The 18,641-nt window shown below is 44.3% G+C and overlaps 1 protein-coding gene across 1 annotated transcript in view; it reads right to left on the bottom strand.

Moving 5' to 3' along the window:
• Positions 1–18,641, bottom strand: part of LDLRAD3 (low density lipoprotein receptor class A domain containing 3) — a 77,787-nt gene that overhangs the window by 30,285 nt on the left and 28,861 nt on the right. The window lies entirely within an intron of this gene.

Raw genomic sequence — 18,641 nt, 5'->3', positions numbered from 1 at the left:
AATAGTGCCAATGGATGCAGCCACGTCCTAAACAAGCTGGATGTTAACCTGATGTGATACCAACTGAAAGAAAAAAAGACTGAAAATATTTGACAGTACATTCTCTGGATTATTAAGTTTCTAAAAATACCCTTGGTCAGCTGCTTTCCCCAACACGAGCGATCTGTTCAGAAAGACAAGTCAGCCTCCCACTAAATCCTGATCAATAGAAAATCCCCATGATACAGAAACATCTCTTGGCAAGTCAAACAGCCAGTGCTCTGCACATCCACGCAAGCAGCGTAGCATGGGAACCAGTGATTACAGTACCAGAAAGCTAGGGAGGTGCACAAGGAGGCAGTGCACAGAGAAGTCTAAAAGTTAGCATGCAAGCTGCACGTTACTGTGCCTTTCTGTTTACATAGCTGCTCTGAAAACTCACGTAAAATACATGCTTCCTTTGGAAAAAGTGGCTGCTTGGCAAGCAAGAACCAACCACGTGGTTACTTGTTAATAGATAGAAACAGAATGCTCTGAATGCATCTAATTACAGTAATGGGAACCAGAAGGGAAAACATTATCCTCTGGAGTGACAGAGGAGATGGCAAGTTGTTCCGATAGGAAATCAACCATCATATTATTCCAGAGCTTTCGACGTGTAGTCCAAAGAAGAATGATCTTCCCTGTGCCGTGGTATGCTAAACACAAACCACACCCAGCATGTATGGGATGCCTTTGGTAGCAAAGCAGAAACTGCGCGTATAAATGGTGTAACCCTGGCATGGCACAGATATATTACAGACAGCACAGTCACACACAGCATGACACCACCACACATAGTCACACAGTGTCTATAAAACACTAGAAAACCCCAGCCAAAACAGAATCTAGTTTTCTTTACCCATACAATGGGAGCACAAAGCTGGTGAAATGCAGGCAGACTTATTCAGGAATGGCTCGGTGTGTTTCACCTTTCCGTGACAGAGACTATGTGCTTGTAGTCATGGCAAATTACACACAACTTAGACATTCAAGTGCAAAGTTTCTAATTTTAAGGTTAATCTTAAGAAAGATCTAGCTCAATTTTCACATAGGGAAGTGTCTGAAGCGGCCCGTTTTCAAGTTAATAGAAGTATGAAGAAACAGGTATACTGGCAGCTCTGGGGCAAAACATGGGAAGCGGTCCAAACATTAGTTCAGATTTCAAAGCAATGACTATATCAGGCCAGGAAAAAAGTGTTTTGAATGTCAAAATCCATGGTGGTGAATTGCATATGCATGAATCAAGCCATGAAGCCATGCAAAGGAAACCACCACCAGCAGAGTTGATCCGGATCTGCTGATTCCCACAGGGCTGTGCCCGTCACAGACGAGGATATTACTCCAGGAGGCAGAGCCCTGGCTGGTGACCGTGCTGACAGCCAGACTGCATTTGCTGAGATGCTGGGATGGCTCACCTCTGAAGCAGTATTATTAGCAGCATCTGGCTGCAAAGACCAAGCCAACAAAATTCAGGTCCTTACCTTGCTGGTGTGAGAAGGAAGGAAGATAAAACATTATCAGAAGGATGCGCTGTAGCACTAGTAATGGCAAAGTAGCATTCAAACCAAACCACGATAAAGATATTGCAGAGATTATATTGAGTAATCATCAAGGTATTGTATGTTACTCTAAGGTTTAAGCCTTCTCATTGCACTGGAGAAATATATATACACATGAAAATGAAAAGAATTCATATTAGAAAATGTATAGCCATCTCTAGCTGCACATAGCTTATAAAATGTTCTGCAATGATCAAACTACAAGTCTTCTAGCGCTGAGAAGCCCCACTGTCCATCTTCAGGGCACAACAGAGAGGTGAAAGAAAGTTCTTCACTGACAAACAAAATTCTTTACTTTAACACAAAAATCTTATCCTATACCAAGCAACAATCTCACCTAAGTGCGTGGGGTTTTTGGTGGTGGTGGGTGTTTGGTTGAGCTGGCACTTGCCCCTGCCAGCTCTCTGTAACCATCCCCACTTCCCACCTTTCCTTTCTGATTGAAGTTTGTTCAGATCCATTCTAATAAAGCATATTTCCAGGGGAGGAAAACAGCCACATAGCAGACTTTACTGAGGCTTCTCTTCTACCTTCTGGTAGGTCAACTACCTGACACAGGAGCTCCAGCAACTGCCCTGCTTCATGCTTTGGGTTTCAGCAGTTCCCCTCCTTCCTCCTCATGCTTATCAGCTGTGTAACCAACAACAAGCACAGCTGGCCTTCAGAAGCGAGGGGAATAAGGTTTTGTCAAGTATCACCCTCCCCACAAACACGTCCTGAATATGCATGGCAAAATTAAGGTTCCAATACTGATTTTATTTTTTCAATTTTTACCAGATAGCCAGAGATACATGTTCTTAAAGCATATTCCTTTCTACATATTTTCAACCAAAGCACGGCCTCACACACCACGCACCTGTTCTTCAGGAGAGCTAGCTATTAGCAGCAGTCCACCAAGCCTCAGTGCCATGCATACAATGCAATGTGGGACACTGCCTCAGCTGGCAACCACCACTGTCAGACAGTCAGATTTGTTTGTTTTATCCTGTCACGATGCTTTAGATTCTTAAAGATTAATTATAAATCAAAGCAACATGACTCCCTTTCAACAGAACAGATAGTTCTGCCTGGCTTTTGCAGGATGCATCCTATGCAGGGCTCTAGACAGACACTTATTCTCATGGCAACTGCTCAAGTTAAAAAAAAAATGCATTTACATGATGAGATTGTGAGATAAACTCCTGGAAACCAAGAATTTCAAAGTTAACCATCAGCTCTTTGTCAATGCTAATGATGTGCATACTTGTGTGTGTGTGTGTGTGGATGGGCAACAATCATCTCCAAAATGAAAAAACTGCATTTGCATTATATTTTGAATTTTCTGTCTTGCTTGGGTTGCGGATTTAATTACTTTTTAATACAGGCTTCTTGTCCATTTTCTGGAAAGGAAAAAAAATGAGGTCCGTAAAAAATGAAATTTATTCACAGAACTTCATTGCTTTAGCCAAGTAATTATTTAAGCTGTTTTAATGTTTTGAAACCTGTGTCTCAAGTAATCAAACACCACTTTAAAGAAGCTGTTCATGATACTTGTGAATGCAGTTGCTACAGCAATTTACTCTCAGGTTATTAGCTCATTGGGTCTCGTGGGCCAAGCATAGGATTAGGGTATATGAGTTTCCTGAGATGCATGTGATGGTGTGAAGAGAGGGAGAAAGGGAAAGAAAAAGAAAACTGCTGCGAACAGTAGAAACAGGAGTTCTGCAGATGAGGCAGCCATTTTTAGAGAAAGCCTCAGCATCGCGCTAGAAGATTCTGCAACGTTCAAAGGCTTCATTCTGACTGAAATATGGTCCTGTACTTCAAGGTTTCAGTACCTGATATGCAGTTAATTTTTGGCATTTTTCACAGGACTCTTATTGCAACGTCTGTGCCCACTGCCCTCGACACAACACGCCTGGAAAGCTACCTAAAACCAGAACTGCCACAGCACAAAGCGCTCACCGAGAGCAAAGCGACTTCTGTCAGAGCACTCAGACTCCCACTTAGCCTTCTGGACTTCTCCAAACACGTTTCTTTTGAGCAAGTTATTCTAATGAAATTAGTTTTTGGTAGTTCATGAGGAAAAATTGGAAGCAAAAGGCATCTAACTGAACATGGAGAGAACCAGCCCGGGCTCTGGAGGCCTACACGAAGTACTGTGTTTTAAAAACATACATTTGACAGATAAAAACATAAGCAACATGAAAAAAAGATGCAGTAATAGCTTTATCTACCTGACCGTGAGTCAGTACAGCAAGATCACTACGATCTGTAGGAACGAGCACCATGTTCTTGCCAAGACTCCCTACTGCCGTGCAGCCCCACCTCAGCGAGCCCAGCCTCTGCCTCCATCACAGCGTGGGGCTCAAGCAGAGCCAGCACCACAGCCCGAACAGTGAGCACTGCCAAGTGGCAGCAGGCAGCTGCCTCCTCCTTGTGAGGTTCGTGGACTGGTGGAAGCAGAGGCCGTGGCTTTCTGCAGGGCTGGCAGAACACGTGGCTAAGCTACAGGACGGAACGAATTGGGAAAAGCCGGGATGACGCCATCTTCTGCAAACGCGCCCACTCCGAGCATGACAACACTCGCCACCCACACTTACCTGCCACAGGACAGCCCTGAAATCCTCGCCCTCCTCTCCCTGAGCCAGCACGGTGGGAAAGGGTCTCATCTCCCACTTATGTTTACTTTTCTGTTTTTTCCAGTACTGCTCCTACACCAATGGAGCCAAAAACACACCAACCACACGCTGCTTTTCCCCAAAGGCTGTCTGCCATCTCTAGTGGCAAACAGCCCCAGGAACCTTGGACAAAGAGATCCCCCCTTCCACCCAGCTGAACTCCCTCTGACAACTTCTAATGCCCACTTACCGCTTCAGAAGTTTCTGCTTAACACTTCAGTATATTCTTCCAGCAGTAACACGTTTATTAAGATCTCCCAGTAGCTCACCAACTGGCAATGAAACACTGGGATGAAACAACAAAATGCAGAGAACTGAGGACTGGAGGGGTGGGCACAGCCCCCAAAGCACCGGATAGAGGCTGGTTTCCTGTGCCGACCCCAGGCTCTGGGCAGGTGGCCCTTTATCTTTGGGCAATGTACAAGGTGGATGTACGCAGCCCATTAACATGTTGCACCCCAGCAAAGCATACAGCCTTCCCTCCAGCCTTCTCCCTCCTCTCTGCTATAAATGGCTCAGTGATGTGGCACCAGCTCTTCCTGACACTTTCGAACGTGGCTTGTGGGTCTGTCTGCAAAAAAAAACAATCTGATGAGATGTCCTGAAAGCAAAACAAATGCTAGCAGGTAGCTGCAGTTCTGGAGAATGTGACAGCTCACTTGCACAGTCAAAGGAATTGCAGAAGTGGCACTTTGAAGTCTCACCACAGAAAATGTCTTTAAAATATATTAAAGAACAAAAAAGCCCAGAACATTTTCCAAGCTAATTAAGATACTTAACACTGCTCTTAAGCAGTATAAATACTTTGAAGCTGCAAATAAACCGTTCTGCAAAAGGAACTGGCAGAGAAAGCGATATACATAATGCTCTGAAGAACAAGGTCCCTCAAGTAGTATCACACTGTCTCATTATTTTTTAAGTATTTATAAAATTATGTCAATTATATCCAGGTTTGAAATGGAAACTAACGAGCCAGTAGGCAGATAGATTTAAGTATTTTATAAACTGTGATAGGTATAGTTTCAAAGCAGTAAACCAAAACAAAAACAAAATGTAACAACATAACCCCACAAATCCCATCTCCTCTTCTCCTACCCTCCCAAGGAAGGTCTCCTCCTAACCAGATCTTCCTTCTGGACATTTCTTGCAATACTTGGCAAGTAAGACATGCTTCTGCTTCCTGAGGAGAAAGGAAGCTTGTTTTCATGCAGTTTAAAATGCCTATGACAATAGATGCTGTCTTAGGACTTGCTGGGGCTGCCGCAGAGCTGCTGCTTTTAGCTTGCAGCCCCAGGCACAGTCCCCAGCAAGGAAGGACCTGGCCACCACCTGGCCAGGCTGGGGACAAGGGTCTGGACCTTGCTCCCCCGAGCACCTCCATGCTGAGCACTGGGGTGGGCTCTGGCTAAGGGACAGCCAAGCAAAATGGAAAAGGGAAACCCTGAGCAAATTTTCCCCTCCCCAAGCCCACAGGGCACACATTCAGCCTGAAACTCTAAATGTAAGCTGTGCGGGGCAGAAGGAGGCCTTGGAAATTGCAATCTAGCAAAACAGAAATAGGTTATAAATTCAACTAGACTGAGGGTGGAGTCATGTTTTTATTATCAGTCACTGACTGTGAGAACCAACTTAAGTCACTTCCATCCATGGGGAGAGAAACCAGTGCCAAGAAAAATGAAAGAGAATCCTTATTTGAATGTTGTTTTGAGATCCAGAGATCAAAAAAGCCCAAACAGTGTAATAAATAAATGAAGTCATAACATCTGCATCCCTCCTGTATTCCTCTGAAATGATGCACCTATGCAAACATATGAGACTTGGGAAAAAAACAAAAACAGAAAACAGAGGACAGAAAGCGATGAGGACATCATGAACCACACACCAAACATGAACAGTAAGGTCCACATTTAAAGATGAAGCCAGAGAGCAACAGCTTAATAGGTTCCTAATGACAGAGTGGGCATGAATTCAGCTTGATCTCACCACTGAAAAATTAGCAAGCCAGAAGGCATGCTCAGTTCTACCTGACCCTGTCTCAGGACAAGCAGAATCTTCTTGCAAGAGTAATTTAGCAAGCGTCAGCAACAACCAGCCTGAGACCTTCATAAAAAACGCACGCAGAATGGGTGTTCACTAACACATGGTGCACATTCATGGTATGGGTTACAGTAAGAGTGGAAGTAAAGTAGTGCGGTGGTGGTTTTTAATCAGTCTTCATCCACAAAACCTGAGGTAAATCCATTCCTTGATTTGGGTTCCAGGTATATCTAAGAACTAGAGAGTTTGTTCTCCATATAAAACAGAAAGGAAAGGTAAAGGTTAGCGTCATTCCCTATCTGCAATAAATGACCTGCACTTCAGGTTTGTAGGGGCCCAGAAACCAAGCAGGGAATGTGATACTCAAAGAGTTTTACGGAGCTCTAGAGCAGAGGTGAAGTCAGAGCAGGAAAGCTCACTGTGAGAACTGCAGGTAGAATAATCACCTGGGAACCGCAATGAAATCCTCACTACCTGAGGATTTGAAGCCTGCACTGCACAAAGCCTGGCAGAGCGGCGCTCACAGGGCAAATGGAATTGGCAGGGAGAGGAGATCATTTCTGAAGCCTCTATCTAGGAGGGAAGTGAAACAAAGTCCACGTGGTGTCTGCTCAAACTGGTGCTCTCCCAAGCAGAGAACAGTGCTGCCTGCCATTAAGTTTTCTACAGTGCTTTGCTTTTTATCTCCTTTTTAAAAATCTGTATCTTACATAAAAAGGTGGTGTTTTCAAATATGCCTAAGAGCACAGAACCTACTAAAATTGGCATTATTTGTACATCTAAACAGGCACTTTGAAAAAAAATCCACCATCACAACTTTTGGTTTTCTTGCTGAAACATAACCACAGCACCCACATAAGAGAGACATTCCTTTCCCTGTGTGAAAGGGATGGAGGTACGCAGCACAGGAGTAGAAGGGACAAGAAAAGAGGAAGAGGAAAAAGCTAAAGAAACCCCTTCAAACAGCCAAGAGAAGAGATGAACACATTGGGAGAGAGAGAGAGAAGAATTTGTTGGGATTACACTTCCAGAGGCAACAGCCATAAGGTTAATGCAGCTGTTTTGGAGAGGCAGTCTTGTAGCGTCTGGAACAGCAAAGAAGTAAAAAAGGATGACTTCCTCTCTTGGTGGTTTTCTCCCCCTTTTGCTCTCCTCAATCAGCTCCAGAGATGGAAAAGCTTAGGGAAATGCAGTGCAGAGCACTCAACCCTGTTCCAAATGAAGAAGACTTGTGGTTGAAAAACATCAGAAACCCAGGAGAGATTTTCTTCCAACACACCACTCATGGATGCACAGCCGTGACGAACGATGCAAGATGACTTGCAGCAGGAGCCTGCCTTCTGCCATACTGCAGGGTCTCCTCACCTTCTTCCCTTTGACACAGGAGTGAGCAACTTTAACTTGCACAGCTCCTGCTTTGCACCAACTGCTGCGATGCTTCGTTTGCTGCCACGCGCTGCATGTGGCAGAGGGCTGATCTGGGTCGCTCCCAGCTGGCGCCCAGGAGGTAGATTATTAGCCTAGCTCCTGTGGAAACTTCCCTCTCCAACAGAAGTTTAATGCAGCAGCTTCTTCCAAGACTCCCCCTTCCACTGCACGTGCTGGGTTCCGGTGTCCTACAGGAAAACGCTGCTGCCAAAGCTCGGAGCTAATGGCAAAAGCATCAGGAGGCTGCTCCCACCTGGCAAACCGCATGCATGGAATTGCTAGCAGTGTCAGATGACAAATGCTATAAATCAAGGCAATAAAGCATACATAGTACAAATCATGGGGTAAAACAGGTGGAAAGGAAATTCCTGCTCTAACAGCTTTAGCACAACTGGATCAGGAATTGACTCCTACTCTTACCTGTGACTTACAGACTTCACTGAACTTGTAGCATTAAGTCTGTTGAAATTATAAACAAGATGCACATTTGCTATGAATACCGCCAGCTGGATGATATTCTCAGAGGGCCACTATCTGGCACTCGTATCAGAGACAAGAGACATGTTCCATATCAGAGAGCTGTATGCAATAAAGGAATTTCTATCCAGTCTTCTCAGAGATGTATGATTTCTCCCTCATTCTTTTTGTTTTCTGAATTTGTGTGTTCAAAGCCTACACCACCGCCTACCCCTCCAGGGTGACACTAGAACATAACTACTGAATAGGAAAGATTTACTTGAACAGAGCAACAAAATTTGATAGTATTTTAACTCCGTGTAGGTGACCGAAGTCTGAATTCAGCTTAATGTAGAGCTCCCCTTGTTTGATGTGTCAACAAAAACCAAAACCAAGCACATGAAGAAAACGTGACGAGAACTGGAGAGAGAGAGAAAGCAAACTAACAAGAGGAAAAGGTTGGGATGGCTTATAGGAGAGAATGCAATAAACAAACCAGAGAAGCACAAATTTGACATCATCTAAAATGATGAACACAAAATTGGAAGAACATGTTCAGTCTGTTTTTTCTGCTCTGTATTTATACTAGGTTTTCAGGAAAGATTGAACTCAAGACTGATGTACAGATAAGAAAGGCAGAGACCAAAAGCATTCTTGTATCTTATTGGAAAATTCATTATTAGGAGGTTAGCTCATTTCTCAAGTGTTTTTCCACATTGCTTGGTTTCCACCTCTGAGAAGCCATACAGCTTGCAAAGGCATCAGGCTGCACCTTGCTGCAGTAGGGCAGCCCACGAGAACGCCTCAGCGTGCTTCCTCAGGCACCTCCAGCCAGATTCCCTCACGTACAGCGTCCTGAATTACATCCAGTTTGGCCAGGAAAGTACTCTCTGGATATTTTCTTACAGTTATCAGTCATAACTAGAATCTGATCTCTCGCTGCCACCAACTAATCATCAACTTCCTGGGATTTATAAATCAAGAAGTGCTGAAAAGGGCAGGCTGGAAGACAAGAGAGAGCCCAGCAGCGGCTTGTACAAACACTCAGGGATTCAATCACACGGGTGTTGCAAGCTCAATGGAAAGAATAAGATGTGGGGCTCAGGAATGTAAGCCTTGGCATCTGCTTCATCACAGGAACAATGGTATGGGTGGGTGTAAGGGCTGATTGTTACCACCCTCTCAGTCTTCATGCTGTATCAGCTGGATACCACAGAAGAGCAAATGGCAAGACTACGGGACAAGTGATCCTTTCATAACACAAAACACAATTTTATAAACTAGGAACACAACTTAAATCCTTCCCATCATCTCCATCCTGTTTGAAAGCCAGGCTCTGCACACTACTGCCATGTTTCATGTTTATCACAACAGCTGCTTCAGTCCTCCCATACCTGCTGCAGCCACCCTGCTGTCTGAGCCCAACTCTTACAGTCCTCCCAGTCCAACTGATCACCAACATACCTGCTCCGGGGCCTGGTCAGCCAAAGTTGAATTTACTAGCAAGCGTAAACAAGAGCAGAAAAAAATTAGTTGGAATTTGCTAGCTTTTGAATGGACATGTGGTCTTCTCACCCCCCTGCCTCTTCCTGGTCGATTGTAGTCATCCAGCTCCTAACCAAGGAAATAACCTCCCTCACAGCGTTGCCTTCTTTGAGTCATATGCTTATTGTTTTCTACTGCTGGAGTGTAAAATAGGGAAATTAAATTTGACAGCAAGTTAGTCTCCATAAGGGCATTCTCTTTCCCATAAAATATTCCTATAGCTATGGCGTCTCACACGGTTCAGTGCCTTGCAAAGCTTCCCATATATTTGCACGTAAGATCCCTTTCCCCCAAGGCTAGTCCGAGCCATCTCCCTACAAACCAGTCAGCAAGGCTCCAGCCACTAGGGACTTCAAAATCATTTGGCATAATACTTCAAATTTTAGTTAAAGCGTTCTTGAAGAAAACTCTCAGTCCTAAAACTTGTCCTTTAGAAGACAAACCTTAAGTCTTCATTTGTAGAGGGTAAATCACGAGCACCATCCACCATGGAAGAGCCTATCTCAAGAAGTCTTAGAGGTGTTTTCCTGGACAGCCGTCACTACAACAAGGTTGGTGCTTCCTAGCTATTCAGCACGTAGGAAGGAAAGGGAAATGAGGATCTAGGAATAAGCAGCTGAACAAATGGAAAATGCTTGTTTAAATCCCTGAGGTTTTAGTACAGTCGAACATATTACCTAACCTCTTAACCAGAACATCGGATTCCCAAAATTATTTCCACTTAAGAACTAGTTGGTAATTGCTGCGTTTACTGTGGTGCAATAATGCTATTAAAATAAATTAAGGGAAGGGAGAGAGCAGACCTTGAAGCTCCTGCTTTGAAGCCTGGGAGGATGTAATTTGGCACCGATGCCCAGACCTCACAGTGACTTGCAGGTGCACAGCAGCTGACAGATAATATTCAGAAATGATTCATGATATTTATTTTCCTCACATTACTTTATAATCCTTCATAAAGCTTTCAAAAGTAAGAAGTTTGGTATTCTTCCTCTGTAAAACAGAGATAAGGCATACGAGAAAAGTTTACCCAAAATGCCAACGGTCAACCAGGTCAACGGGAGGAAGAATCCAGGCGGCTGTCACTGCTGCTCCCTCTGTGCTCAGGACATGAGAAATGCACCCCGGTTTCCAAACTTTCAGCCAGGATAATGTAAGTACTACTTAACTACAGGGTGCAGGTACAAACACAACTTCTGCACCCAGTGCTCACCAGATCGCTGCTTTCCTCAGCAGCCAACATCTACTTGGACATCTGATCTGGATTGGAACAGAGATACTAAAAGCTAGTTTGGAGACCAGACGTGATGGCACTCCCTCACTGTTCCCTCTGCACTCCTCCCTCTGCTTGTTCTCCAGGTTTTACTGTTTGCATAAACTCCATATTACAAATGAACAGAAAATTAATTATTCAGCTTCTAATTCCCATTGCATGTTGATGTTTATGTAATTGAAAACCATGTAATTGCTTTATGTTTTTAACATCCCTTATAAATATGGATTTTTAACGTAATCTTTTACAGCAAATTAGCACAGAATATCTGGTAATGTGAGATGGGAGCTTGAGTTAGTTTGGCAAGCTGAGGAAGCAGCGCACAGACTGAAGACTGGCATGGTGTCTCTCACCACTTCACAACTTGCAGTAGGCAGAAAGCCTGCTGTGGTGCCCAGCTTTCCAAGAAAGCTTGATCAGACTCTGGGACCTAAGTTTTAATGCAAGAGCAGCGAAGAAGGTAAAGCTAAGAATTCAACAGCCCCATCCTTCACAGATTTACAGGTACTGAAATGCTTGACTGGGGATCAATCTTGGTTTAATCTGAAGTCTGGCAACAAACTTTATTTGTGGTGGTAATCCATTTGCTTATCAAGTTTCATTCGCTAGTTTTAGACCAGGCAGCGTGAAATACCTTTCTTTGGAACCCCAGTTGGCAACTTCTTTAGGTTTTAAACATCACCCTGAAGCAATTTTTCTCCACAGTGAACACAGCAAACTGGTACAGCAACTGAAGCATGACCTGCAGTAGACACAAAAGCCATTTGCTTCAGCTGCAAAAAGTTAACACTCCCACTGACCTGGCTGGAACCAGCTTTTCATGCCCACTCCTTCTTCCAGAAAGACGTGGAGATGTCTAGTAGCCACACTGATGTTAATAACAACACAGCTGTGAGGTATCCCTCAAATACATACAGCTTCCCACTCCCTTATTTATCTTAAAATATGTGAAGTTGTTTTTTCTGTAAGGCAAGGTAAAATTGTGGCCATGCCAGCTATATAAAGCCACTTACAGAAAAACAAACAAACAAACAAACATAATTAATCTAACCAAGAATTTCTCAAGAAAGCAGACACGAGCTGTCCAGACCTAACGAGGTCCCCCCAACACGGGGTTTTCTGCCTTTGAGGGCAATTCTGCATTTCTCACTGCTCTCCTCCGAGGCAAGTGCAGTGCACCAGCACAGCTTCTAGCTGCAGAGACATCTGGCTGACCCAGCCGCACTGCTTTTATTCTTGCTGAGCAGATGTCAGTAAAACTTTTCAACAGAGCTTGGTAACCCTGCTCTTGGGGACTGTCTACACAGAAATCATGCTGATTTGAGTCAATTACATAATTGATTCTGTATTAAACTGCTGCAACCTCTGCCTATAGACACTAACTTTTACACCTGGTCATGTGGACTTGCTTGTGGCTTTACATTTTAGTAAGAACACCCATATGAGCTTTGACAGAGCTCACATGTCGCAAATTATTCCCAGATATAACCGAAGCTGTGAAAAGATACAGATTTTAACCATGTGCAAAACTAGTTTCAGCTGGGGACAGAATTGCAGCCTGACATTTTAGGAGCCACATCCACCAACTTTACTGCAGCAGCTGCAGGAAAAAAAAATAAAATAAAGATGATAATAATAAAAAGCAAAACCCAAAAGCCTCACACAGAAGATTCTGGGATGTTTTCTTCCTGCTCACGCAGGTCTGAGCAGCAAAATTGATCTTCAATGTAATCCTGCTGCTGACAAAAAGAACAACTCAACTCCTAAGGAGCAAGAAAATTCTTGTGCTCTCCGCTCAATTTCCTGCACAAACTTCTTAAGGTAGCAAGCTGCCCCCGTCATTCCCTTTAGGAAATCATTTCTAATTAGTGGTTACAGACACAAGAATGCCAAACCAAGATTTGTGAAGGCACTGGAGGTTAAATTAGCATTAGACTTTCTGCTGCCATGGCCAGCACAGATAGGTCTCAAAGCTCGATTTATGCTGAAGCGTTATCAGCTAGCTCAGATCAACGCCAACAGTCAGGCTAAAGACCAAGGATTGCCACCCGGAGGAAGGTGCAGGGCTGACGGGCCAGACGTGGCAAGAAAGCCGTGCAGACCAGCTCTAGGCTGGGCTTGGAAGCAGAATTAAAGCAGCCAGGTCTGATGAATGAAGGTTAGGGCTAGAAAATGAAGAGGTGGCCAAGGTAACTCACTCTGCTAGTGAGAACTCTTCAATACTTAAACCAGAAAACCTGTGCGGTGGCCCTAAACCACAAAACCTTTGCTGTGGCCCTTTTCTCCCATTTGCTATGACAATGACTTTTTCCAACAACAAAAACAACAAAAGACCTTCCTGGTACTGAAACTGTGCTAACAGGAATTCAGGTTTCTTTTTTTTCAAACAAACAAACAAACAAACAAACAAAAAACATTATAATCCTTTTCCACCTTACCTGGAGCTGTCGTCTTTCTAGAGAAAGTCAAAAATCAACCTGTGTGCCTTTCATCTGGATCCTCTCCACTGCCAACAAACAGACCGGGGGGCTGTGCCTACTGCTCTGCAACAGGAGCCTTCCCCACAATTAAATGACACTGACAACTTTGAAAAGTTAATGCAGTTCAGCAGCCAGGACATTGCATGACATTGCCAAAACGTATGGTGTATTTCAAACACCCACATGCTGTTAAAAACTCGTAGAAAAAGTATTTGAAAGGAATTGATTTTTACTAATGAGAGCTCAAGGGAGAATTTAATTAGCCCGAAGAACAATGGGAAAAAATGTCCTTTATTTTAAACTTGTCTTCCTCTAGCGTGACATTTTATCACCTGTTTTTGAAGTTTTGAAGCACAGGCAAAGGAACTGGATACTCATGTCATCACCTTGTTCTGGAGCTGTTAATGAGGCACATGTAACAAAGCGAAGATAAAAATATCTGGACACAATTGTTAAGAGCTCTTATTTCGTCTCTGCACAGGTGAGAAAAAACATGCCACTCACAGCCTCAATTCCCTAATCAGCCTCTGGCTGAAAGCAGTCGCTGATACATGGTTACTGCCTGCCTGCACTGTTTTTGAACCTAGCTAGAGAACCACAATTTCAGCCCCAGCTACCAAAAAAAATAATAATAAAAAAGGTGTTTTGTTGCTGGTTTGGAGACCTGAAGTCACTGCTGGACTGTGGATATATTACAGCTGCTTTTAGTGCAACAGCCACTCTCCCAACAGCGTTGGGCTAACATTTGGGCACTTCTGTTACTCTGCCAAAATGCTAGGCCAAAGTGCCCAGGGGCACCGCAAGGCTCCTCCCCAGCACATACGCCTCTTCTGCACCAACCCCCCCATCCCTGCGAGCTGCAGGAGCTGCAAGGTGCAGCAACTCACTCCTACCAGCTGCCCAGGCTTCTCCCTGCGATCCCTGCTGCAGCTTTTTACACTCCCGAAATTGCACAGCCCCCATGCGCCGTCAAGTCAGGATTCCTCTCCTTGCCCTGCTCAGAAGTCACCATGCTTCCGAACTGGGCTGGGGCCATCTAAAACCTCTGTGTTATTACCTGCTGTTCAAATTAAATGGAAAAAAAAAAATAGAAAGGAAAAGCCTGGCTTGAAAGGCAGCAGGGACTGTGGTGTGAAACCCACTGCTGGAACCAGTTCACAGGCGAACTGATCAGCCATCCAAAATGCCAGTACTGATGAGTACCAACGCGGGCATCCTGGAGCTCACCTTACTCCACACAGAGGCATCAGTCTGCTTTTTGACAAAAACCCTCTCAAACAATCTCACGAGGAGAGGAAAAGGGAAAGCAGCACCCTGAACTTGATCAGGGAATGGAGAAAAGACAGAATGCACGGTTGACAGGATGACTTCCATCCAGCAAGTGTTATAAAACAGGGTTATTAGAGAGATAAATATGCTCAGGCATCGCCTCGATTTAATAAAACATTCAGTGACATTTTATTTGTATCCCTTCGTAAGTTTGTGCTTCTGTTCAGCCTGCCTCCGAGTATTAAATTCCAGCTGTAGGCTGAATTGGACTGAGCTGACACACGGTAATTGCCAGTTGAGCTCCACTTTACAGACTGAGTCAATAATGAGACAAAGAGAGACTCGGTAAGGGGAAACGCGTGCAGCCAGACTTGGCTTTGGGCAGCCGAAGTGATACCACAGCACTGGGGAACTCCAGGATTTCTGGTTGCCATCTGCAAAGGGCTGGCTACGAGCTCTTCACGGAGCAGGTTGCTCTGAGAGCTATTTGTTTTGTGGTGTTTATAGGTCGGGTATTGTGTTGTATCACTGAAATTTGGAGTGTTTGTTCCACTCGGCTGTCAGCTTGTTTGACACGGTCAGATTTTTCAATTTGCAGCATGCTGCCAGTTTTTACACAAGCAATTTATATATGCCACGGAAGAAAGATCAGAGACTTCTGGCAACTGTGTACGCTTCTAAATTTGTTTTAGAATATTGGGGTACATCAAAATCCTAATGAGAATTCAATTAAAAATACACAACACTAAATAAGGAAGCGTCCACATGTGCGACAGTGGCCGTTGCCAAATATATTGCAGAAATGTAGCAGAAATGTGCAAATGTAGGGCACCTGCAAAACATGTGGTGTGCAACTTGACGGCGGCGGCACTGTTTGCCAACAACTGCGGAGCTCCAATTGTGGCCACGTTCCTGAAGCCAGCCCCAGCCCCAGGGACTGTGGACCGGCTGCAAAGAAACTCTCTTTCCTAGGCAACGGGGTTAAGGCTAATAAAGGTATTTAGCAAACTTAGTAGGAAAGAAAAGAAGGGTCGTGAAAGGAAGAGGAGTTTGAATTCAAATAGCCAGTGTGCTTTTGTTGGGGCTAAATCTTTCTAGCCCAGCGGGACAAAATGGAGGAGAATTTTAAGGAAGAAGCACTGTGAAAACACCTTCAGATTAAAAGCAATTAAAGGAATAAGCTAGGTAGCCCTAGAGCTGAACAAATTTGCACAGTTGTTGAAAAGTATTAAGAACAAGGAATTCCCTTCTAGTTTGGTGGACGGCTGGCAGAGAGTGGGGAATCCCCCGTGCTGGGCAGAAGGCTGCTGGTTACCAGCAGTAGATTCAGGGCATGGGAGGGACTCGAAGCTCCAAGAGGAACAAAGTGGATGGGGATCCAGTCCTAAAACCGGGCAGATACTCGGATGAATGTACCACAGACTAGACCAAGGGAAAAGTCTGGCCGTTCAACTTCAGTGCTGGACACCAGAGACAAGTGGAGTGTGGCTGGGGTACGAATAAAGGAACAGCTCTGAGGATTGCCAAGGTTAAAATACCCATGTTGGGAATGAGAGCAGAATCATCCGACTTGCTTCTAGATTGTCATGGTTTAAGTTTTTAAACTCACCCTTTCCCCCATGACGTACAGACCCTTTTAAGATACGCAGCACTTGCTTGCACCCTGAAGATGTGCAAGCCCTTGAAAGATGTGCAACAAGTGCTAAGGAGAAAGAAGGGCAGGAATGTGTTTCCAGAAATCTGACCCTCCTCCCGTTTTTGCCTTGGGGCCTGTGTCTCCTCCCCCTGTCCCCAGACAAACCCAGCCCTATTTCTGACTAAAAGGAATCGTTATAAACCCATAGTTTCAGGCTCACCTCAACTCACAGCACTCGAGCAAAGCCAGTATTCGTCAAGAAGGGTGCATTTTGAATGTTGACCTGGCCTTGACATGGGACACACTTTTCAGAAGGGGGTTACACTCCTCTTTTCCAGCCTGCAGAGCGACCGTGCTTGACTGAAACGAAGTCTATGAGTGAAGGAGCACCTGACACAACCCAACCAGATATGCTACTGGAGCCTTCCAGTAATGACAGCAGGATAAAGGAGGCCTTTGAAGTCCATGGAGGAGTAGGAAGGGGTGTTAATTTAGAAAACTTGTCAGTAAACCCAAGAGCAGAAGGAGAGCAAAGTACCAATTAATAATTCACACTTCTATTCCACATGTTATCATAGTATCTCTAAACAGTTTGCAAACATTGATTACGCCTCACGACATTCCCCTGCAGCAGACGAGCAGAGATGAAGCTCTGCCACCAGCCCGGATGTTACTCTGCCCGCGCTGTGTTCAGCTGATCTGTGCCTCTTCTTCCCCATCTGTTAAATGGCGATAATGACACTATCATACTACAGGGAGTGGTTCAAAAGCTTACGGATTGCTAAATCAACATTTTTTTAGATAGGAAAGTAGCACACAAGGGCAATCTCCTATGTCAGACCGCACTCAATTACACTGAATTAAAGCTACTACATTTGACATGATAACATGCCTGGTGGAAAGAAAATCCTCCATCTTGCCTTTACAACGCCCTACAGATTTGCTTTGCTCTGTCCCTAAGCACCCAGAACACTCAAATTCCAGTTAATGACCAGGATTCTTGGGTGCTGTGTTAACACAAAACTCATCATAATTATGGTAATTATAAATGACCATAGAAAGAATTGAGAGAAATGAAAGAGACTGTCCACTGTAGCCTCTAATTCTCAATTAACACAAAGTACTTGGTGTGTTTGGGAGCCAGCACTGACATACCCATAGCTGCGAACTCCAGAGGGAATCTTCATTTACATTCAGATGGGAAGCTGAGCACATTACACTGTTTAATCCTCGCTTTGAAAGACAGGTATACAAACGTATCCCACTTACAGATGGGGAAATGGCAATTCCGGGAAGCTCTTCAACTGCCAAAGGACAGAGACAATTGCACACACACCCCACAACCAGAATTTCACCTCAGAATCTCCTTATTCCCGATCTTGTCCTTTGAGTGCTTTTTTTTTTTTTTTTTTTTTAAATACATAAATAAAAACACCTCCTTGCTGCTCTGGTCCTAATGAAAGAGTTCCTTTTTCCTTGTGTGGGGGCTCTTTCATGCATAGAAGGAGGCAGAATTGCTTTGCATAACCCCCTTTACTAATCTGACTTTTCCAGAAGGACCAAAGATAAAGACAAAGTAGCGGCTTCATGAAATACAGCTCTTTTCTTCTCCTGAGCCTGACAGTCACTTCCAAAAGCAGATTGTCATGACAACAAACAACCTGGAGGCAATCCAGCCAATTAATCTGCAGAGGAAGCAGCCATCCCAACCTTGGAAAAGAACACTGCTGCTTCAAGCTACCGATGCCAAAAAAACAGAAACCCAACAAAACCTTACCACACACATTAATCTTATTAGGCTGCCCTAGGCCCATAGTGAAAAACAATTCACCCCTCAGCACAGCAGCACTACTGCAGTAGCAATACAGAGCGCTAGCCGCTCACAAGCCCTTTTTCCCTTCCCTTTCCCCAAGACAACTGCAGTGCAGGAGGCTCTCTCTGAGCTGAGTTACGTCTCTGGGACGTGACACAAGCTGGGCAAGTACCAGGCTGACCCAGTCAGCTTTTACATCTTGAGCCCAACACAGAGCTCGTAGGTTAGGCAGAGAAACCACACAGCAGAGCTCATCACACACCACTGCTGTAAACCCTCTTTTGTTGACATCGCTGCTGCTTGTTTTCCCTCTTCCCTTATGAGTTGTCAAGAATATTTATCACCATGTTGAGCTCTGAATTATTTTCTCTTTCATGAAGGACTAAATCATCAGTGCAGCTAAATATTGAAGTAATTCTCCTTCAATTTCTCAGATTTCATCTTTCATACCCTGCCTTATCTCTCCC

The sequence above is a fragment of the Aythya fuligula genome, chromosome 5, assembly GCF_009819795.1.
Source record: "Aythya fuligula isolate bAytFul2 chromosome 5, bAytFul2.pri, whole genome shotgun sequence".
Lineage (NCBI taxonomy): Eukaryota > Metazoa > Chordata > Aves > Anseriformes > Anatidae > Aythya > Aythya fuligula.
Note: the sequence above shows the minus strand (reverse complement) of the source record. Positions and strands in the feature narration are given on the sequence as shown.